Raw genomic sequence first — 24995 nt, 5'->3', positions numbered from 1 at the left:
CAGACTGTAAGTGCATGCTCTCACTTATTCCCATGTCCCTGGACATGATGTATTTTGCATGCGTTTTTATCAACCTCTGTGGATACACTTTGGTAGTATAGCTTACTGCTGACTTATTGTACACTCACATTTCTTTTGTTTTTGTTTTTTAAAGCAGACTATCATACTTACTCAGAATTACCTAACAGTTATATAGCCACAGTCTCACACCGGAAACCACATTCATGATAGAATCAGGAAGTGGAAAACAGCTCCCAGCATCCTTCTCTGTGTCAGAGAGGAAGTGGTTCAGACATACAGTTCAATATGACCAGATACTGTTTGTGGCTGCTGCATATGCTGCATAGATGCACAGCTTATTGTTCGCTTCGGTTTAGATTTAAAATGTAGTCAGACTGGTTTAAGTGATATAATATCTAGTGTGAAGACAGCAATAATATCTGACTTCAAGTAAATGTTACTCACCTTTTAATTTAACTAGATTCAAAAGACATTTATGTTAAAGATCCACCTTTTTTAAATAAGTAAAACAATTATTCCACTTCTACAGAACATTTCAGTATGCTATATAAATCCACTTGTTTTAAAGAGTTTTGTAGAAACTAGTGCCTGTTCATTGAATCAAGACAGAATAAGACAGATCAGTGCACTAATATGTGCTAGTGGTATGTGACTGAACATTTTCAGAAGTCACCTTCATATGTTACATCAAGGCATTTTCACACAATTTTCTTTGTTGTCCTATCTGAACCGAGCCAAATTAAATGACAAATAATCCAGTTTTATAAAAAACTCACTCTGTACAGCAGGCACTGTTTCCTGTAAGTACAGTAAATACATGTGACCCTCAGTCTACATTTGCTGACTAAATCATTGTGCTTCCCCAAATAAAATACAGAATGTGACTCAAGGCTCTTTCAAATGTCAGATTAGAGTACTGGTTACATACCAAAAGATATTGGAAAAATATTGAATAGTACAATTTTTTTTTTCAGTCATTACAACATGGCGAGATATTAGCCATAAACTAGACCCTCATTTGTCTTTTTCAGCAGGATTCAGTCAAATGTAACTAGGATAGAACATCGGATTGATTGAAGGGCAGCTCTGCCTTTTTAGGAGACCTGGTAGAATAAAAACCTCAACTTGAAAATCAGCACTTTCCCCTGCAGGATTTGCACAAGGTTTTTATTCTGTTATATTCAATACTATTTTATCGCACCATATCTCCTCCCTTGTATTACATTGATTTAATTCTGCTCTACCGTAGTGAACATTTGCCATTGCACAATGTTGATTTTCTCTCTTCCCCACATCTCTGTCATGGAGCAAAGAGAAGTGAACAGCAGCAATTTGAGTTTAAAAGGGGCCAGAGAAAAGCAGAACATATAGAGTCATCACAGTACCAATGAATCTCTGTGCTCTGCTGCAAACGGTGAGTGGGCAGAGTGGAAAGGACAGCTCTTTTCTCAGTGACTGGAATACACCACTGTGCAGTGAGATGCATGGCCTCCCACAATCCACTACAGCTCCATTACTTAGCCAAGAGTTCGCTGGGACACGGTGTCTCCACAGCATGTAGACACTCTCATTCCAGCCCTATAAAGCTGCGGAGAGGAGTCATCAGCACACAGAGAGATTTACAATGGCCTAGCCCAGGGCCCCAGACAGTTATAGATCCCTTTACCTTTCAAGAGCAATTTCACCACAAATAGGATTAAAACTAATGGCGTTTGACACCACCAGGTCCAGCACATTGAATCCATCGGGTTTTATCGCACTGACATTTCAAAAGGTTGGCCTGTGTGCGCGGCAGGCCACTAAGAAATGCAGAGCTGGGTGACATATAGAGGACCCTGGGGACCCAGGCTTTTACAGCTAGCTCTAGAGATGCTGCTCCCCCTTCCTCTGTGCTCACCACCCAACCAGTTCCATTACAGCAACTTTTATAGACATTAAAATCCAAAGAATACAAATCATAACACCCCAGTGCACGTTTTCTACTAGTTTGCAGAAGGGAGATGTTGTTTTTCTTTGTTTCACGGGTCGGGGCCCTTTAGCGTGATCATGCAGTGAATGTGTAAGAAATCCTGTCAGTGAAAGAAGGCTCATTATCTCAGTTGTGGGCAAAGTAATATTCTCCCTGTGTGATCTGTTTACTTCAGGAAGGTAAATTAAACCAGGAAATGATTTCCTTCCTCTTTGCCGCTTAATTTCAATTTGTATAAACAAGACTCTTCAAGGTCAGTAAATGAAACCGCTGTGTTTGGAATGTGAATGGAGTTTGTTGCCTCGGGGATCCTGCGCTATTAAAATGTGCTCATTCAGTAGCATAGTACAGTACTTGACCTGAATAACAATTTTAGCGTTGCATCACTTCATGCTATGACTGAGTGTACTCTTCTAAACTTGTCTCTTTTGTACTATCGAGTTTGTTTGCTTATATAACACCATGTTACAAAGAAAACGAAACCATCTCATAATGTGATGTTGCATCAGCTATTTGAATACAATTTATCTACGCAAATAACCACTGTCCACAAGAATATCCCCACATTTACTCTCTCTTGCTTTACTGAAACGGGTAGGGCTGCCTCCGACCAAAGATTTTCCTAGTCAACAAGTAATCATTGTTCAAGCCATTAGTCGACTAGTTGTTGCACAATCATGATATTAATTTAATTATTTAAATAAATATTTTTGGGGCATCAGAAAATGATTTGAGTTCCAGTGCTGAGAAAGAATGTCATGAGTAACATTGTTAACACTGTGCTACATTACAGAGAAATACAAAACAGTAATAATGAGCCTTTAAAATATAAATTTTACAAACACACGCACAAAGCGAGCTGCCTGTTACCAACAATGCTAACGGCAAAAGTGTAATGATTGTGAACGTGTCGGAACAACCAGCAAGGAGACAGAATATTTTGTTAATTTATTTCTATTATTATGTATATACTATTTATTTATTGGAGTGCACACTTAGCTGCTCTGGCAAGCTTAGGATAGTGTTCCTCGTGTTTTTTCCCACCATGTCATTGGCCCTGAATCAACCTTTGTTTGGTCCTCTAAGTATATCTTAATTTCATTGTTCTCTCCTTCTGTCTGCTCCTCTTCATCAGCAGCCATAAACATGGATATCTCCTGCTGCTTTTCCTTTTTCTTCTTTGGTGTGGGTTCACTCTTCTCCGTACTGCTGTCACAATCATCTCTCTGAGCAGCTTCCGCTGGAGATAAACTCAGCCAGATCCGACACCGTCAAATATGCCTTGTCCCGTTTTTCTGCATTGAGGAATGACGAGCTTTTAAAATGTGGGTAGTAGGACAGCAGCTTTGACATATTTGCTGGTCTCGAGACTCCCTCTCTTGTCAATTTATCTGGTTAGTTTTCTCTTCAGTGCTTTTGCGATTGTGCTGTCATCATCAAGGAGCAAGAGGTGGTATCTCTTTATATTTATTAGTATGGGCAGCATGGCAGACAGAGATGCATTTACATCCTGCGAGAGGAGCTCGGTCAGAGTGATCAAAGGCTTCAGCACAGAAACGATGTCCTCTACTGTCCTTCAATGAGCAGTTGTGAGATCTAGTTCTTGGTCAGACTGTTGGACGGTACCAGAGTCTGAAAGCACGGATGTAACCGGCCACACTGAACACGTGCGAGCCTGTCACACTCCTGCTATCCTTTTTAGTATAAGGGTCTTTGCACACCTGAAAGATGGAACCAAGGTTCATGTTTTTGTTACATTGTATACATTTGATCCGGTTTGTTTTGGTTTCACATTGCAATTATGCGAGTGCACTAAAGAACTTAACATGATATACCTAGGTCCTGACGTCATCACCTACGTGGGCTGCGTCCCCTATACTCGACATTGATTTGTTTGTAGCCAGGCACGTGTTTGATGTAGGCATGTTTTCAATCAGCCGGTAGCTTTCTATATTCTTCTGTATTCTCTTCTATATTCTCTATCTCTTATCCTCTCTGAAAATACCTGGAAAGTGTCTGCATTTTTATGATTTTTTTATATATCTTATAACATCTTCAAACCATAATTCAGTTAAAAACTTGGTCTCCTCCTCTCCCCATGTGCTACCATGGCTCATTTTTGTCTTTTTCCTGTAATTGGTCTGAAAGTCCGAAATATCCAAAACATGTTTTCACACTAGAAACGAACCGTATCATGGTTCAGTTTGATCTGGACCGACACCACCTCTTTTCGTTGGACCAAGGTTCAGCTGTTTAGTCTGGACTTTGGTCCGGTGGAGGTTTCACACCTGCAATTTTGGTTTGGCTCAAACTGAAAAGTCAGAAAGTCCGGACCAAAAGAGGAAGGTGTGAAAGGGCCCTAAGTTACATTTGTTTTTATTTGTTTCTTTCAGGAGGGGCTGAGGGTCCTGTTGGGATGGATGGGCCGCCTCTCCAAGGCAATGGTAGGGAAAACACTGCAACTTCTTGGGGATGTCCTTTACACGCTCGAAATGATCCCACACTTTGGATGATTTCCTGCCTGACATAGTCTAATAACTTTTTAACTACAAGGTGCAGCTCCTGACTGGAGTTTGAAGGTTTTTTTTTCTGCGACTAACTGACCAATGAATGATGACTTGGTCGACTAAGACTCATCGACTAACAGTTTAGACAACTATTAGGGGGCTGCCCTGGAAATGAGGTTCTCCTGTTCACAGAAAAATTTAAATTCTGCTAGTTACTCAATAACTCCATAAAATTGTAGGTGTGTGGATAAAGATCTTACATTAGATGCTGTAGAGGAATCAAGAGCACCAATCACATCCTATACCACATTCAACTTAACAGGGTGCATACTATACAAATGATTTAATTTGTGGCATTGTCCCTTGTAAAACATAAATTGCATGGCAGTCATCTTCATTAGGATGTCCAGACTGAAAAGGGGCAGAAATCACAAGCTGAGATTGAAAACCTAATTAAATGTACATACAGCTTCAAGGCCTCCCTCCCTCTGCTTTCGGTGCTCCCATTCAAGCCTGTAAACACCACTTTTCAGAAATCATTACTTCGGCACACTAAACACTTTCCACCCCGAGAACAAAGCAAGTCGGAAAAACGGGAATACATTAGCAACTGAAATGAGATCATAAGCAGCATTTGCGAGGTGGCTGTGAAATCACAAAGCAAGGATGAAATATCTCTGCCTGTGGAGTGTGCAGAGCTGGCAGTTAGCCGCTGTGAGTGATTGAACTAATATTTGGAGTTATTAGTTCTGCTACATTTTCTTTGAGAATGAGCAGTGTGGCAGGTCCAGGATGACATAGTTTATGCTGCTGCTGGGATCTCTCAACCAACGAGTGCTTCAAAAAATATAAGTGATGAACATCATTTCAAATCCACTCTTGTGTATTCAAGAGACAATTTTGCTTTTACATTTAAAACAGGGCTCAGTAAAGGGCTGTACACCCAAGGAATATGAAATGTTATTGGGTTTTTCCTGCTGGTTCAGTGCCCCCAATATGACTGCAGCCCAAATGCATATCATCATTTCAAGTGGCCAACCACTGCATAATGCCTTTTTACTCACACTTCTGCTTTACAGAAAGTTCCCATAATTCCAATCAAACTAGTGCACATATAACATTAAAGTGTAGGTTCACCCCAAATAACATAGTCACTCACTTTCCTCTAGTGAAGCCATGCAGGTGGTTTTGGTTATTTGACCAGGTTTTGAGATATCCTTTCTGAAATTTCTGCCTCCTCCCCAAAACAATTGGGGCAAATTGAATTTGGTTTGTGGTGCTCAAAGCTTTAAAAAAACATCTTACAGAACAATGTCACAGTTACTGCAGATAATCTAGAATCATGTTGTAATATTAAGGACAGCTAAAACCAAAATGATCTGCATTGCCAATGCCATCAGGGTCTATTTGTAATTTTATTGTAATTTTGGTGAACTGATGCAAAACATTATTGAGCTGTATCAAGTTAGGGGTAATTTAGACATCATTGTAAAGTCACTGGAGCAGTTGGGAGAAACTGGGCAGGACAGATAAACATTAAAGATCCCTTTCAGACATGTTTTATGATGTATTCTATACACTAAATAATAATTTGTGTCTGATATGTTTTTTCCACAAAACAAAGCAAAAAACTCAATTTATCTTGTTAAAATCCTTAGAATTATATCTCCTCTCCCCCCATTAAACATTGCAGAATCAATAAATATGTGTTGTTCATTTCAGAAGTTTAACTGCTGGACAGAAGATGTCTCCTACTTCACTGTTAAGTCTGTTCTCAGTGTTTGTGCACTGAAGGCTTCAAGTTTCCACATCACACTTTTGTAAGTTGAATTGGACCAGGACTGGCCTCCAAACTATTTGTGATGTCACAAATAATGCTCATAGACCCAACCCTTAAAATTGTATTTTCAATGATCACAGAGAAACTTTCCACTTTCAGCAGATGAATGGGAAAACAGTCTTCTCTGCACATAAGTCATTCTGCACAGTGAAGCTCAAACATCCAACTCTAGGAACTAGATGAAAAACACATTTTTGAGTGGAGGGAGACTTTGGCATTTTATTTTTTGCTTCAGATTAGTAACTCGGCAACCAGAAGACTTGATAGCTACAAGATGTAAATGTGTGAAAGAGTATGAGTGTGCCCTGAAAGAAAGCTCATCCAAACCTTTAAGCTAAGTACAGAAAATCTATTTGAAATGACATCAAGCAACTAGATTCTCAACAAGTGTTTCTTGGTGTTGGCACCTCACTGATGTAGCATACACATCTGAATAATGACATGTAATTGATCCGATATGCCACTCTTTTCTTTGAGGTGTGGCAGTGAAACTCTAAAATGCCACAGAAACCAAATGATCAGGGGCCTTGTGCCACTATGGCAGTACGCCTCATGCAGACTCACACTGAGGTAGCAGCCGAGGCTTTTAAGCCATTTTGCTATTAGTTTTTAAGTGCCATTAAGAGGCTCTTGTGAGATTCGCTCTTGATTTGGCTGCAAACAAACACAAACACACTCGCTGTGCTGGAAATATGTAAGAACATGTTGCTGTCTCATCGCTAAACAAAGCTCGATCACTCCCTCGCGACTGCACACTGCAGGCTCTTCAGAGATGTGTTGACTTGAAAGAGGAGTCCTAATCCCCAAGTAATGACGAGCACTAAATGCAGCTCTCTGTGTCATTATGCTGTAGCTCTGCAAATACCACACAGCTGTTTAATGGCATCTTGGCAATGGCAACACTTCACCCAGAGTGAGGATGTATGGCTGCTGGGCAAGCACCATTTACTATGCTCTCACATGGAAAAACTATGGCTGCCACTCTTCCCCCTGTGTATGGACACTTTCCTGTTTCATCTAGCATAGAGGAGCGGTGCTGCTGGTAATTCATGCAGCACGTCTGGGAGAACAAATGTTCTCATTCAGCAGCACCCTCAGGGAGGTTTGTTTCAACATTGGTGGTTTCAGATCAGACGAGGGTGTAGTTGGTGGTACGGACACCAGGTGGCAGTCCAAGTCTTCTCTCTCCTACCCCCCCACCTACATCCCAAACGATGATGTAATCCTTTTCAGACCATTATATCACATGGCACAAACAGGCTCTTTGCTCCTCTCCATGTGGATACACTTTGATTTCCAGTGATTGCTGATACCATTGTTGCGGTTATCTCCTGCTCTTACGTGGTTATCTCATATTCATAAGAAGCCTCACAGTGTCTCTTTAATGAAATCAAAGTCAGAGCTGATTCTGCAGCATGGCGCTGAGACGAGCTCTCCCATCTGGCCATATATCCACCGCTGCTGCTCTCTCATGGATTTTAAATATGGCTGTGACCTTAACAGTAATAAAAAGCAATTCTCAAAGCACTAATCCTCTCCTCCGGTCTCACTAGCTCTTAACCTTTTCTGCCACCAAATAAGTGAACTGAGCTGTGAAGATGTGTATATGCCCCCCCCCCCCCCCCCCCCCACTCCCTTCTACCCCACTGCCCCCCTCATCTCCCCCCACCCCCTGTAAAAATCAGTGCCTAATAATATTGGCTCAGCGGCAGACAGATTATGGCAGGAGGAGAGCATCTGCTGGAGGGAGAAACAATATGACGGCTTCCTCCCCGGGGAGCAGTGGCTGTAAAAGACAATCAGAAAGAGACAGAGGGATGGAAACAACCAGGCTTTCTTGGAGAAACATGTAAGCATCATAACCACAAGTCCCGAGGGAGAGTGTAGAGTGACGGAGGAGAGGGATATTTTTTTCTCCTCTACAGGATTGTCAGTCTGGGTACTATATGTGTGCCACTTATTTAGCTCACAGTATCAATACAACAGTATTGCAGTACTTCCTACTAATGTGATCTTAAAGAGACCAGATGAAGAAGACTGAGTGTAGACAACAGGACGGATTGTTATTTGACAAAAGCAACATTTTGTTTGCAGGAAATGAAGTGTTGCGGTAGCCAGAAAATCAGCTTTCAGTTCACTTTTAAGAAACTAACTCCAGTAAATCAAAGGTTTGGATTTTTATTACAATTTCATCAATCTCATCTGAGCAAAATCATAGTATTAGCACATCTGGATACTGCTGAATGAGGACACTTTTTCCCTTTAAGGCAGTAGAGATTTTTATACAAGGTGTTGAGAAGTATGTTGTGCTCAGCTGCTTCATCAGAGGTCAAAGGTCAGGAGTGAAAACAGGTTCCCGTTCCTACTTGGCCTGGTCTGGTGGAAGGACGGTATGAAGCACTAACACAGGGCGTAATGCCAGCTGATAACGACACGTGATGTCAGAGCTGTAGCTAATGCACGTCACACTTCACGCTTTCTACTACTATTGTGTGTGTGCACAGAGACGATCTGTTAGTGTATGAGTGTGTGTGTTCAAAATGACTAAAAGAGAGCAGAAAAATGAGCCGAAAAGTAAGATGCACAAGACAGATTGTTTGTGTGACTAAATGACTAAATTGAGTGCACTGAAAACTGCAGATGCTGCCTTGTGTTATTTTCGAGGATGTGTCTTGTGGTTTTCACTTCTCTCTGAAGCTGCAAAACCCCTCTCGCATCTGTTCATAGCCACTGACAGATGAAGGCTGTCTGTTCATGAGTTTACACTGCATGTAGGAAGACTGATTGACACCCACTTCCACTTTCTATTTGGCCAAATATAAGGATGTTACTCCCTGGGATTGACACCATTCTCATTTCTCTCCGGAGCTGTAGCTGACTGCAGCAGCTCATCCATTATCATTTTCCTCATCTTTCACATGTCCCTGTCTACAATAGAGGGTTAATATAAAACAAACGTAGTCAGCATGCTTGTTTCTTATGAAATTGATCTGCCTTTGGTTGAACATTTTGCTGAAAAAAAGTGTTATGAACAAATTCATCCATCTAGATACAGTAATCAGATTTCATTTCGACTCAGAGGTGCCAAACAAAAGTTATGTGTAAATTCAGTTTTACCTACCAAAACTTACAGTGGGTATCCTTAAGGTCTAAAAAAAATGTGTTGGATGCTTTTCCTTCCTCATAAAACTTTTACAAAGCCAATGCAGTTTGAGACCTGCTTTGTTTACATGCATGTTTACTAGCCAGCAGTCTTCCTCTTTGTATTTGTTGCTGTTTTTTTTTGGCATTACTGCATTTCTTGGTGCATTTAAGTGGAAAAGTGTGTCACCTCTGTACATGTATAGGCTAATACATACAGTTTGTGTCCTTGTGGGCATCCATAAAATCTTTAAAGCATTTCTCTACAGCGCCATTAGTCGTCAAACTTTTAAAGGGTGTGTTAAATTTTACCTACATTTTAAGGGGAATCAAAGTCAGTAGTAAAGTGAGGGAGAATTTAGTCTTTGTAAAGTCTACGGTAGGAAGGTATTTACCAGGAAAAAGCCAGTTGTTTCCACTGTAAATGAAGTTGTATGAAAACAGTTTTAATGCAGTAACTTCTGAAGCATTTCATGTTCTCCTCATATTTCAGAGGTGTCAGGTATTTTACACTATAATTTGTAGAATGTTAATAAGTCTGAATTGCTGCATGTGTGAAGTCTAAAGAATCTCCCTCTCTATATCTGCGTCTGTGTATCAATGGCTTTCCCTCTCAGTGGGACTCACCACCCACAAAGGTTAATGAGCTTAAACACAGCTCAGAGTGAGCTCATTAAACAGACCACAGAGACTGGAGAGGGGAGAGGAGAGGGAGGACAGCTGAGGAGGGAATAGGAATAAGTGTGAAGGTGGATTGTTGCCGCAACTGTGTGTGTGTGTTACTATGATGATGTTATTCTGTTGGTGTGAGTGATCTTTAAAAAAAAAAAAATCCATAGTTTTTTCTGTCATTAAGACAAACTGAAGTGGCGTTTCTTGCCTCTGTATTTGGGGGAGAATCTGGCTGAAACAAGATATAATGTGAGGGGGAATCATTCATAAGTAGGCAGATTGGATCGTCACAAACAAGGAGGGTGACTCAGAAGTGTTGGATGCCAGCCCACATTTCTCCTCCGGCTCTGGCACCCCTGTCATTGGAGTAGTGGTGGGTGCAGGAAGAGGAGGCGGTAGTCTCTGTCTCCTACAGTGAAAACTATTAGTTGAATTATATTATTAGTTGAAACCTGCACAAATAAAACTGGCTAATTAGTTTGATTTTCTGGGCATAAAATTTACATAAAAATTCCAACCAAAGAATAGTCAGCTCAGTCAGTGTGAGTCTGCCATTAATCAGTTTGCTTATGAGTTGTTGGTCTTTGTACCTTTTTATCACGGTGTAATTGCAGTACAGAGCCTGCTGTTCAAACTCTCTTGCAATGCTGTTGGTTCTGCTTATGAATGAATCAACTGGAGACTTTTATATTGAGGTTATCCACATAGCTGATAACATTTGACAGCTGCTCCAGTGTTTGCTAACACTGAAAACATTTGTGAAACAAGCTGTTCAACAGACCCGAAAATGTATGTTACTGACTTACTGTATAAGCAGCAAGTCATTTAAACTACAGATTCTTATCACAGTCAGGAATCACTACCTCTTCAATACACCCTAATGCACAACATTACTTTTACAGTAACAGAACTGCATACTGCATTATAAATGAGTAAAGAAAAAGTAATCATTTAGTAACATTCTCCCATTTCTCAGCAACTATGATTGAGGTTCCCTTGAGCAAAGTAACTTCCCCAGTGGAGCTTCTACTCAGTAGATGTAGAAACACGAGTACACTGTGCAGCTTCTGTGGAAAGCTGTATGGATCAGGAATTAGCTGAAAAGAGCATGCAGCATCAGCAGATTCTCTCCGAGTATATGAAGGTCCCCAAAATGCCAATTAGCCTAGTGACCCCTTTGAGATATTAATAATGAATACGGCCTAATCCTTCTCTGTGACTGACCACATATGCAGCGGTTATGACCATCCTTGTCCAGTTAGTATTCAGAGATAAATATGTTTGCACAGAGAAATTCGTTGTGCTATCAAGCAGAGACTCTATTGACAAAAGGGGCTTGTTCATTAGGAGTGTGCTTTTCAAGGTCATGCTGAGCCGCAAATGAGATATTCTCTCTGTCTGATACTTTGACAGGATCAAGTTAATTAATAGGATCATAGCTGCTCTAATTTGAATTCTTTGATAGTGTGATTTAGTTGAAAGTGGTAGTGGTGGTTTAAAGGTTTCTACTTAAAACAGAGACAGGCTAGCATTGTCATGTTTTTTAATGGAGTAATTTAATATAGTGCTATAATTCGAGTATTCAGAAGACATATAATTCAATATTAAAGTCTCAGTGAAATGAAACAGACATTTCTCCGGTTTTAATCCCTTGTCCCTGTGTTAACTGTTCAGTTATTTCTTGTTATATGTCAACAAATCAGTATCAGAGTATTTTTACATCAAAACCTCTGTCTTTTCTCTTCCTGTCTAATGGTTTTAAATGTTTGATGACTCATCCTGCACTCATGGGTGTTTATAAAAGTTCATCCAATCAAATGTGACTTTGGATGAGTAACTAGCCACACCAGTCATATAAAACCGCACCTCACCGTGTGTGGGTCGTATTAGATAACAGAGGAATGGAGAAAGATAGGAAGAGATGTGTGTTTGGATATCAAAAACTTTTCACTTCCAAAACAATGTGGCTGAGGTCTAATTCATTCATCTCTCCCTCACTCACCTCCTGATCTAACAGCAGGTGAAAGAGGTGTGTGTGTGTGTGTGTGTGTGTGTGGAGCCAACGGTCCTCTGTAGCTCTGTTTTTCTCTGCAGCTCCTTACCTCACTGTGCAGATGCTACAGACATGCTAACTTCTGTTTCAGTGGGACTTTAAAAGACCAGTGTGTAGGATTTAGTGGCATCTATTGATGAGGTTGCAGATTGCAACCATCAAATACCCATCTCTCTCCCCTTCCAAGCGTGTAGGAGAACTTACGGTGGCCATGAAACTTGCAAAAAACACGAAAGGCCCTCTCTAGAGCCAGTGTTTGGTTTGTCCATTCTGGTCCATTGTAGAATCATGGCAGTGCAACATGGCAGGCTCTGCGTAAGAGTTCACTTTAAGGTAACAAAAACACAGCTATTCTTATTTTTAGATGATCATACACCAATCAAAACATACTTCTGCCAGGTCCATTCTGCCAGATGCCACTAAATCTTACACACTGCACCTTTTAAATTTCAGTTTTCAGTTATATGGGTTTTGACATAGTCTAAACTAAATGTTGTTCATATAATGTGTAAATATTTGTTAAATGAGTATTTGTATGTTAGAGCACTGGTATTACTGGCCTGATCCAAACAAATAATCATCAATAAATAGATGGTCTACAGGACTTTTCACCCTGACCACAGCAATGCACTCACACATACACACATATATGCACATACCATGACAGACAGTGACCTTCCAAGTGGGAGAAATAGCAGTACAGCAGGTGAATAATGTTGGAGCCAGCAGGTGGCTGTCCGCCAAGGGTCAGAAAGTGGTTGTGTGTCACAGAGATAACCTGTGATGTGATGGCAGCTGAGGGGGCCTCGCTGACACAACAATAACAAAAGAAAACACTAATGGCATGTGTCAAGCACAAGCACTTTCCACTTCTCTGAATGTTCACTGTTGTGAAGAGCTTCCTCACTAGGTTTTGTGCAGAGAGTTTACAGACACAAAAGTGTTCATTTATTGGCCTGTCAGGTCACTTCAGTTTTTTTGACATAATCAGAAGAAACACATTAATGATTTTAATTTAATGATTTTCATCATTAAATTATATTCTCACACACCTTTTTCCTCCTGCAAAAAGACACTGTTGAGCACAGTTTTCAGTACACAAGGTCCTCTTGCAGAGAGCACAGTTCAGAATATGTTTCATGTAATAGAAAGTGCAAATAAAAAAGGGGAGAAAGTGCAAATAAGCTGCTGAATTGGTGCACCTTTGAAGTTCTTTTTAACTATTGTGTGTTGGCTGCAAATGTTATCTTTATAATCTGATCTTCACCCTGATTTTTGTATTATTGTAACTATAATACTAATATTTTTATAATATATTACTATTTTTTTCCTAATACAAACAGACACACAGCAAAACATGACAGCATCAATATCAAAACCACACTGTATATGCACAGACAACTAAATAAAATGAACAAAAAATGTAATGGTGCACAGTAGTACAACATTAGTCACTTATGGTGTATGTAAAATTAGAGCTGAGACAATTAGTCGACCAGTCGACATAGAACCAATTTGAAACAAATTTGCTGATTTGGCAATTGATTAATCGTCTGAGTCATTTTTAGAAGCAAAGATAATTCATAACTGTTGGATAATTTATAATTTTTGCAGCCTTAAGGCTGAATTCCCACACACTGTTTTGTCATGTTCAGTTACTATTCTAGAGGCATTTCCACTTTCCCGAAGGCTAAAAAAGCAGGAATGCTTAATTTTTCGGTTTAAAATGTCAAAACATTGAGTATTTCTACAGATTACCAGGCATCAGCAGCTTCAGTAATGTGCCAGTAGCGTTTACAGTGTAAATATATGTCCTCAAAAGCAACACAGAATGACCTGATAAACATAAATACATAAACGGTACCAGGACACCAGGACTTCACAGGGCTTAAAGCTGAGAATAACATTTTCCATAGACAGCAGTCTACACATACCGGTTTAGATTATAAACTGAGAGTGTAACTATGCAGAAAATGAAAGTTATCATAGATTAAATACTTAATGGTGCAGACCGCAGCCCAGTGTTGCTAAGAATATCACTCCTGCTAAACTCTTGCAACTCCCCAATCTTTTTTGATTGTGTGTCTGTGCAACAGTTCGTTAAGATACAACATCAAAGTGGGAGCAGAGATGACAAGCCAAAATGAACGGGTGGAAAACTTTAAAGTGAATGAAACTCTTGCAGAAAAAAAAAACCTTACACATGTATTAGTGATCACTACAACATGAGCACAAAGAGCTTTTCATGACTTCATATTCCAGGCATGCTCTAGTGGGTGGAAAACAAGGAGGAATCCAACCAGGGTGCAATCAATACCAGAGCTTTTATATGTTGGTGGGTTTTTGTAGGGTAGTAATCTCTTTATGGATTCATCAGCTGTTGCCACAAAGACAGATCTCCTGTTGGTCTGGTGTCCACTCTGTGACCACCATGGGAGGATAAAGACAAAGACAAAGCGATAAAGAAGAAGATGATGAGGAGGAAGAAGAACAAAAGGGAGCTGCTATGATTGAACTAAGAATTTCCAGCAGTCGGCCAGCTGTAACACAAACATCAGCACTTATTCTGGGTTGAACTTCTAGGTGGTCAGAGGAGAGCCATATTTCAAGTCTCCTCCGACAGACTTACGATGTCGACAGCGGAGGTATTTCACTCAGAGACTGAAGCTGGATGTTGACTTTGCAATAGAGGGAGCCGTTAACAACCATCGACATAAGGACCACAGACTCAAGGAATCACTCCCTGGAAAGCCGCACTTAGCTCCGCTCACCCATTTTTCAAGAGCAGACTGAATTCTGTCATCAATAAATTTCCCCATAAAGGAGCTGTTGTATGTATGTGTATGTGTGCGTGTGTGTCTGTGTGTGTGTGTGGGCATTGGCATTTACAGCTGCTATGCAAAGCATGCCTTTAACATACAGGATAATATATTCATAGGTCTATTTTACTCTCATGCATAACACAATACGGATCCTCAGGGCCTCCATTAATTAAGACCTGCTGAACACACATTTACACAAACATGGTGGCATGTTCTGTAAACTGCCAGGAGAGCCCTACCAGCATTCATGTAATCCAAAGAAACTGTATGCTTTTGTTACTATTACCTATATTAAAGCTATGGGGAGAGGAGAGTTCAAAGTTCTCCAGTCTCTGTGGGGATGAAAGCGGCTGTCATGAAAGCAAGAGGGCCTCATCCATAATGAATGCAGGGAGGAGGTGAATTACCAATGCAAGAAAGGCTGCATCTGCAAGCATAACTCCAACAAATTTCAACCTTGGCCCTATTTTCTTATCGTTTTCCAGAATACTGATTGAGACTGGCTAAAGTCTTATCAGTTACTTTGCTGTAGTCTCATGTGCCAGGGTGTGCAGCTTTTCAATACTGTCGGAGTAGGGGCTGTTCTGGGTCTATATTGACATTAGCTCTACAGCTGTTTGTGTGTATATATATATAATATTCAGTTTATTCATAACATTTCTGCTTTTACAATTTGCCCCTGAACTCTACACTGCAGATACACAGAGGAAATTTAATTGGGACAATACTCATTACAAAGCAAGCAAATTCAACAAAAACAGATCAGCAGATTAGAGTCCACATAGAACAAGCGCTAATCTCAAACAATTTACATGTCATGAAAATAGATCCAATAGATTTCTACTCTGGTAGTTTCTTGTTTATTTGATTGAAAGGTGCTCATGGGCAATAGGTCCTTTTCACAGCAGACATTCTGACTTGTCATAGTAAGAAAAACACAGGTATTACAGTAATAACATTATGGCTCTGACAGTGAGCCTGTCTGCACAATAGCAGGACTCTGAAACTAAATTACCTAAATTGAATTCAGCCATCATCAATTTTATTATTTACACCTGTGCTTCAAGTTGTGAAAAAGGCCCATCGTTCCAATCATCATCTCTTCATATCAGCGAATCTGCAGTGTATAGTATGATGGACTGAACATTCATACAGCAAAAGCCACGTTGGGTGTTGTTAAGACTGACATAAAATCACAAGAAAAAATGTGGTTTGACCTTTATTTTATTATTTCAGTCTTATTTCAGTTGGGATCCAATGACCCAATAAGTCAAAATCAGCTTTAGATGCATTAAGAATAAATTACAGGAACGCTGGCTGAAGATTGTGTGAAGTTTGGTCATTGAGTTAAAGTTTATTGAATGTTGGACACATACTATTTTATGTCAAATAGATATGATCAGAGAGTTATACTGCTCCAAAACCTTCATTCAACATTTTGACTTTTTTTTTTTTTTTTTTTTTAAATTAGAACCAATTACAGCCAATGTAGACTGTCCATATTTTACATTAAGGCCAGTAATATTATCATACCATTTCAATGTACATGATTGTGCACAACTACACAACTGATTCTAATAGTTAGTCAGTCAGTCAGAGTTTCAGTAACGGTGTATAGACGCTGTTTCAGCCCATATTTTGATTTTGAGTTGCTAAAATGAGTGTACTTTTATATAAAGATCTTTCCTAGTGTGCCCTTAAGAGAAAATAAGAGGGAGTGCAAGTACCACAAGTACTGTTTTGAATGAATAACATGTTAAGGTTGATATGTTTAACATTTATTGAAGTAAGCAAGTATGAGGGGTTTGGTCTGCCTGCAGCTTGCAGCCTGTTTTCTAATCCGGTGTTTCCACTTAAAACTTCAAGGCCACTGCCAACCAGACTCTCCAAGCAGAGGTGTTGAGGTGCATTTGCTACCCTCATTATTTAGCCGCATTTCCCCCCAAAAGGTTATTATTAGCCGCAAGAAGGATGATTATGAAAATATGTTATTGTAGGGCAGAAAAGCCCTTAGGTCCTGTCAGTCAGTGGCAGGCTCGATGCTGTGCTGGCTGGAGCGCTGCTCTGGGCTCACAGCTGTGTCTTGTCTGTTGGCAATGTGTGTGTGTGTGTGTGTGTGTGTGTGTGTCTGTGCGTGTGTGGAGGTTTGTCAAGTATGTTTACTCGTGTGTGTACTCTTAGTATGTGTGTGTCAACAGTTGTTTGGTTTTTTTCGAGCAAGTCAATATATAATATAATTGTCAATATCTTTGAATTGCATTCGTGTGAAAGAGTGTGTCGGTTTGTGCATGGTTACATGCATCGGGTAGATTGCATACGCTTCACTTGTGCATGTGAATACTGTATTGTAGGAATGTGTTTGAGCTCTAATTTGGGTTGGAGTTATTTCAGAGAGAGGGCCCAGCTGATTGGCTGCTGCTATGCTGACATCATCACAGGCACTGAGGAGCGACAAGCTTGCCAGGATTTGTCTGTGACTCACGCTCAGTCTACAATCTGTAATGTGCCAGTTTACAGCACACAGTCAACAAACACTGGGCTTATACTATATGGCACAATGAAGGAACACATGGAGGAGGCTACAAAGGGTCTGTGTGCCCATCTGCACATTGAACTTTTACTTACTCAAACATTTCCCAGCACAGAACAGGAGGCAGAAATTATTTCATTGGTTGGGTTTCAGTGGGAGGAGCCAAAATATTGTTTTTTTTTAGAGCAATCGTATTAAAGGATAAGGCTGGCATTATTCTATATTTTTCTTATTGTCAATAAATCCCATATGAAGACCAAAACCAACAACGGTTGGTTTGTCTCAGTACTTTTGGACTTTGTCTGTGGCTCTCAGCATGGAGCCTGTTAGTTTTCAGTTGAAGACATACAGTACCAGTCAAAAGTTTGGACACACTCTCTCATTCAAGTGAATGGGAGGGTGTGTCCAAACTTTTGACAGGTAGTCTAAATCTTTCATCTATTGTTTATATTTTAAAGTTTTAGTTGGAGTTTTCAGCAAATGTGAATCAAACAGGAGTAAACAGTGCATCTGTTGAGGAGTATTTTCAGCCATGGATTACTGGTGAGTATTTACAGCAGCAGCACGGTGTATGTGGGATCGAGTCAAAATAAACTACATTGTGCGTGTCCATAGTAATGAAGGAACATGTCACCCGGTGCAACGTTGTGGCTCATATTAACAGTGTTTGAACAACAATAGAGATTTATGATACAAAGGAATAAGCAATATCAAGCTTCAGCTTCACAGTAAGCAGAACAGATGAATCAGAATATGAATAAAATATAAAACACCTTATACATACTGTATTATGGGTGTCACCATTTTGTTACTTCCATCTAAATTTCAATAATCTTGAAATTCGAGAGTGACTAAAAAGCTACCTTGCCAAACACACCATATTCCTGTAAAATAAATAATTATATCTCAGAAAAGCACCCGTTAAAATTGATCATTCGCTTTGCTCTCAGAGTGAATAGGCTTTCATTGTACTAGAGACTGTAGACACAGCATGATGTACATGTCTTTTTTAAAGCAATTATTCATTGTTATGAAACTGAATCTCAAATGATTTACCAACTACACAGTGTCTTAATCTTTGAAGGTCTGCGAGGCTGTCTGAGATTCTTTTTCTCTGGCAATTATAGTGTAACTCAACCAGTGAGATTATTTCTGCCTCAAACAGCTTTGTCTCATAGAAATCTTTGTAGAATTACAACCCGGCTCTGAAAAACATGCTGTAATATGAAACTATTTTTAGCTTTTCAGGCTGCTCAGTCTTGCTTAGTATATGTGTTTCTGTTTGTACTCCCCACTGTATGCACTGCACCATCTGTTTGCATTATATCAGACATCCTGTTGGTTCCTGGGAACTTGGTTGTATGTCTACACCTAAACAGATTTCTACACTTTTTGCTTTATGAGATGAAAACGGCAATCTGGAAGAAACCAAATTGTGTGCAATAATTTTAGGATTTTCTTCTAATCTTTATTCTACAAATGATCTTCATCCTGTCATGAAAACAGACTCATGCTGCAGCTAAAGAGAAATTTTAATGCATTTTTAATGTAACACTCATCCACTGATGTACACAAATCCCTGAAGAAAGTGATTTTGTTGATGTTTAGCAAAGTAAGATGTCAAAATGAAATAAACAAGATGACATAAAAATCTTCAGATGCTCACTCAAAAATCATTTGTACAAATGTGTTGCTGGGTGTCAAGTAGGGATGAGTATCATTAGCATTATACTGATACTGCTTACCAATACTTATCAATACTCTTATTAATACTACTCTTCATAACTTGGTGCAAAAAATAAAGACATGACATGAAAGGATGTGAAAAGATTAAACAGTTATTTGATTATTACCTTTTTGTAGAAATAATAAGTCACATTGTTTGCTTTATATATAATGAGGGATGAAGCTGTGGCTGCTGATTGATTGACGTTGTTAATGGGATAATTTAGGAACATAAATTAGAAGTGCTTAAAACCGATGCTAACTGTGTCCTGAGTTAATAACTACAGACTTATTTCGGTAACAATAACGAGCGTTACCTTGACGTGACGCGGCTGAGACAGCCACCTTTTTAGTTTGGTAAATCCCATCAGCATCGGAGCCGAGAGGCTGCACTGAGGACGTAGCAGCAGCCGCTTTGCTAAAGCAGTCAAACACGTTGCACTGCTTGACATTTATAGAATGTTGAATTTGTAAGTGTTTCTTGAGGTAGCTAGTGTTACCCCCTTTACAAGCAACTACCTTTTTACATATATTGTATTTAGCCACAAATTTAGTATAATGAGCCCACACTCTTTAATGTTTTGCCCTGTCAGCCATGACTGGAGAGCACAGAATGTAAACACACAGTTACGCAATGTCAAACATAATCGCCTGACACCAGCAGCTTTGTCATCATTAGGGGATGGTTAGGAATTTGAAAATGCCAGCTATGTTAGAATGAATCAACGTTACATAAATACCAATAACAGCACTGTTTGTCTAGGAGCTTATCAATATATTCAAGTGTCAAACCTCATAGTTTCCCCCCCCCAACTCTAATTTGCTACATAGGTAATCTGCTACTGTACTTCAGTGCCAAGTGAGATGATTGAGTGGCTGTAATGATTTATTTGTGTGCTGCAGTTAGAAATCAAAAGCTGCAAAGGCTTTAAAGTAACAGCTGTAAAAACACAGTGATAGAAAAACTCCTGAACAAGTATGGTACCTCAGTACAATAATAGAATATTCTTATTTATTGTTGTTGATGTTCATTATTCTAGGGATATGACAAGTCTGTTTGTCAAGTTTGCCTTTCAAGGTCCTGGTGTGACTGTGTCAGATGTGAGTAAATGTGTGTGATGTTGTCACATTTGTCTCACAAATCTCACAAATTCCTGTAGAGTTTTGTCTTCTAGTAAACAAATGGACTCTACTGACAGTAATCAGTTTCTTATTGCAGACTTTAATGATTACATTCTTATAGATTCACATCACTTTTCACTGAGTGTTCATATTCATCCATGTGCAATCATATCCCTCACAGCAACAGAGTGCAGAAAAGGCCTGTTTTGCCACTTATTAACGGCATGGCAGTGGTCACAGACAGGTTTATGTTTTGTGTTGTATGCGGTCAGCTGCATGCAGCAGTCTGGAGGCTGCATGGCTCTTGTTGTCATTGCTGTTGCTGTGGCTGCTGCTTAATAATGAGCCTCTGGCACAGAGCTGCTGTCAGTCTGGCAGACAGACGGGCCCTCGCCCTGGTCACTGTTGCCTCATGCCATCTGGGTCCCTGCACTGAGAGGGGAGGACAGGGACACGCCAATGGGAGGACACGGGGTAAGGTCATACACACGCTGTCCTACTGACTGGCTTACTGTTTGACTGACTGACTTGGTTATGTGGTTTTTTAAAGGTCTGAGTGTTTTCAAAAAAGGCCAAAATGCATCAGTGAACACATAGATATATGGTGTCTGAAATTAAACCACAACTGGAGAATGATCTATAAAAACCCTTATTTTCTGTCCAAACTAAGCTGGATGGCTTACTGACGATACATTTCAGAAAAACAAAAGAATTTCCACATCCTCCTCTTCAAACTCAACCCAAACCTAAGTGAGAAATTAATCTCACTGGGTCTGTTAAATGTCAAGCATTGGTCTGGGCTGTGTACAGTCTACTGTGTGCTGTAGGAAGCTACAACATTAAACTGCAGAATGAGAACAGTGGGGACCAATACAGTAAGCCATGTCCTATTAACTAATAAGGCTTTAAACAACTCCATCTGTGATAATCTACTAAATTTTCACTAATGCGAACCATATGGAGCCATAAATCCCGCCTGAGATACTCAGCCTTATTTGGGACTGCATATTTGCTGACAACATACAACATTGACAAGACGCTCCGCAGTACAGCTCCTCTGTATTCACACTTCTCAGATCATTATGCAGCCGGTCATGTAAACAGGCTGTAGAAATACTGCACGAGCACCAACGAACTGACCTCAGATCTGTCATTAAACGGGGCTCCCCCCCCCCCCCCCCCCCCCCCCAAGCCCAACCCCCGCCTCTGCTTAATTATGCATGTGGGCTGAGCAATCAGTCTCCCAGTATGGTACTACTGTACACTCTATCGTGCTGCTTCCTTGAGCTCGCAAGCTGATTATGGAGCTTTGGCAGTCCAAGCACTTTGAATTATTTAAATCTCTGTTAAGCCTGCCGTACATATATCAATGGAAGAAATGGATTAAGGGTTGACATGTTTTTCCTCTGGCTTTGCCCCCCACTTGCCTTTTCCTCCGAAACTGACAAACACTCCACGCAAATCATAACACAGAGCCTTTCAAGGAAATGGCAATTTTTCTAAGTCCCTATTGAAACATGTTTCCCAGTGGATGTTGTTTTTAGCTGTATTGGGGTTGAGATTACGCCGTTGGATTAAGGATTGTTTTTGTGCAGAGTTCTCAGTCTGTGAAAAGGTTCAGTGAGAGACGTGGAGAGGGTCTTTTGTGCACCCAGAAGAGCCCACCCTGGAGAACAGGGCTTGTCTAATGGGGGCCTTCATGTGGGTGGGCTGCAGAGAGGTGATGGATCCCCTTTTCACACGAACCCCTGGAAGAAAGCACACAATCAATATCCTGCTGTCTGCCTCCAGTGCCAATAAATGAAAACACGGCGGGGTAAAGAGATGAATAAATAAAGGGGGACACTCTTTTTTACATTAGGGGTGGGATCGTACACAAAGCCGAGCAGATACTGCATTTAGAAAGACTATAATAGTCTCTCCATCTCTCAGCGGGACGCTTGCTGCAAATTTATGTTTGCAGCTAACACATTTGTTCACATGGCGGAAAACAAGCGGTATTTATTCAGTGAAGTGCAAGCTGGCTCGGATTTGTATAAATGTTTCAATTAAGCCTCGTGGAAATCGATGCAGTAACATTTCCTCACCATTCTTTCTGTCGGCAGGTTCGTTGCAGTTGACAGCTGCAGCTCAGGTGTCAAGATTGGATGTTAAATTTGTAAATAGGTCTTTTTCCTGTCAACTGACATAAAATTACAGCTGGGGGTAATAGAACAGAGGAGCTGTCTGTCAGGTGTGGAAGAGAGAAAGAAAGAGAAAGAGAGGCCAGAGGAGAGCAACGTGCCCATCAGGGTGGATGAGTGACAGGGGATGAGAGAAGCTCTTCAATCCACTCTCGGGCTGCCGCAGACATGAATTCACATCTCCTCAATTGCACCATTACTGGTGAGAGAGCAAAGAGATGGCTTTCTGTGCCTTTTCAGCAGTCAAGGGAAACCAGAAATGGGGCTTGCTGTATTTTGCTTATCCTTAAGTGCTTCATAATGATGATAATACTGTATGTCTACTGCGTATGACTATGCTAATCCTATAAGTGAGATATCCCTTGTGGCAGAGAACATCTGGCAATCACTGAATTCACACTTGCACTTACATCTGATTACCAACAAAGAGACTCAACAGTTTCTTCAGTATTAGCACTTTAACTTTCACCAGTGATATGAGTGTATATCTGCTGCTGTCAAATGCTAATGAAGTAAGAGTTGGAGCACATAGATAGCAGTTGATGGGATTTGCACGTTGACATTTTGCACCAGAAATATGTGTTATTGCCAGGGGTCTACCCGACACCCACCCACTAACACTGAGAAGAATACACGGCGTGAACATGCCAAAGTTATTTGGTTTCTGTCACCTCCATTATAAGTCCCAATTCCAGGACATAAAATGAAGTAATTTCTCTGCCATTGGCAGACTGCCCAAAGCCACTGACGGTTTTCTGTCCTTTTCTGCCACAGAGCTCTGACAAGTGACAGGTGATCTATGGCTGCTTGAAGTCTGGGATCTAAATCTGAAACGAGCTTAGCCGCAGCTCGCAAAATGAGAATTGATAATCGAATGATGCTGAATGAGGGGGCCTGTCAGTACATTGTAAGGGAGCTGACGGATTTAGTTAAGGGAGAAGGAAAGCATGGCAGATGAATTTTGGCAGGATAAAGAATTACTCAGCGCAGAGAGAGAAGCTGATCCCCCTACAGCTATTTCTGATTTTCTTTAAGTGTTGGTAGTGTTCTAGGTGGATAAGCAGAAGAAGCAGTACAGAGCATATTATGATCAGGTCTTTATAAAACACAACAGGATAGGTTAATTCTTTGTTAACCTTACCTCAAGGCCTGTCTGGTTTACATAGTGTACATACTGTAGCAATGATGGGAGAGAGGGAACTTAATGTGACAGAGGTTGTAAGCCAGGGTCAAATCCTTGATGTGTCATGTAAACGGCTTGTGTTTTAGCCCATTATGCCACAAAGAATCCTAATGCCAACACTTCTCTTTGCTTTCCGCTTACACTGTCTTTGATGCACTAGGAGTATTCATCTCAATTTACTCTACAATGTATAACTACAGTTAATACAAAGGGGAAGGGATAGGCAAACCAACATAACGCTAGTTTAAAGAACAAAGCATATCCTTCAAAATAACAAAGGAATTATGTGTTACATTTTATTTTTTTGCAGGAAGTCATTGCATTCCAATTACTATGTGAGACGCAGTTACATTGTGATGCTCTGCACTTATAAACTTACTTATATACTTAAAAAATATTATTTTCTAGGGAATCTTCTTTCTGTTGGATGTGCTTGACTGTGAATGGCTTAACTGTGATGTGACTGGCTGAGGGTGTGTTAATTAACCACTACACCCTCCGATCTATGCTCACCTTCACCCAGCCCTTTGGCACTTTGCGCTGCTGCACAGACATGAATCAAAATAGCAGATGTGTTTGGAGACGCCCACAAAGTCTTTGCATCCGAGACCTACCACGATGTGTTTACTGTTGCGCTTCTGTGATTAAAATACAGCACTAAGACATCAGGTGCCATAATTACCACTGCATCAAGACTACTATCAGTTAATTTGCTATAATTGTAAATGCTTGTCTTATGATCTCTCCGTCTTTTTTATTTACTGCTGTAACACAGGTTGTAATGCTCCATGGAGTACGGTTGACGACACCCACAACTGTCTAATGTTGCATTACAACACTCAGAAGACACTCATGAGTCATGACACACTGTGGATATTATGGCTTCCAAGGTGATATGATATGACAGCTTTTAGTGCTGCAGATATTTTAGCTTTTCTTGGACCACATCTCACAGTGCCTTTTAGTGTCATACAAGCTGCACTGTAGAGGGTTTCGCAGCAGCTTGGGAATTAATTGGAAGCTGTGTGTGCAGCTTTGTGAAATCACATTTGAACCTCGTAAAATCTTTCTAACTCCAGTCGAGAATGGAAACTCTCTTGAAATATTGCTCATGATAGTTGTGGGAGGTTTTCTCCCAAGTCTGTCAGAGTTCTGACCCCTCAATATCAGTTTACTGGTTCCCAAACTTTTTTTGGCATGGAATTCCTCGTTGAGGTCAGAAAATTC

General features: G+C 40.3%; 1 long non-coding RNA gene across 1 annotated transcript in view; it reads left to right on the top strand.

The window, feature by feature from the left end:
* LOC137192638 (uncharacterized) overlaps window positions 1–24995 on the top strand; it is a 77172-nt gene that overhangs the window by 17758 nt on the left and 34419 nt on the right. The window contains exon 2 of the long non-coding RNA XR_010930609.1: window positions 4384–4519. This is a non-coding gene — a long non-coding RNA (uncharacterized lncRNA). The remainder of the gene's footprint in view (window positions 1–4383; window positions 4520–24995) is intronic.

This window comes from Thunnus thynnus, chromosome 2, assembly GCF_963924715.1.
Source record: "Thunnus thynnus chromosome 2, fThuThy2.1, whole genome shotgun sequence".
Taxonomy (NCBI): domain Eukaryota; kingdom Metazoa; phylum Chordata; class Actinopteri; order Scombriformes; family Scombridae; genus Thunnus; species Thunnus thynnus.
The sequence above is the reverse complement of the archived record's forward strand: the minus strand, read 5'-3'. Positions and strand labels throughout refer to the sequence as shown.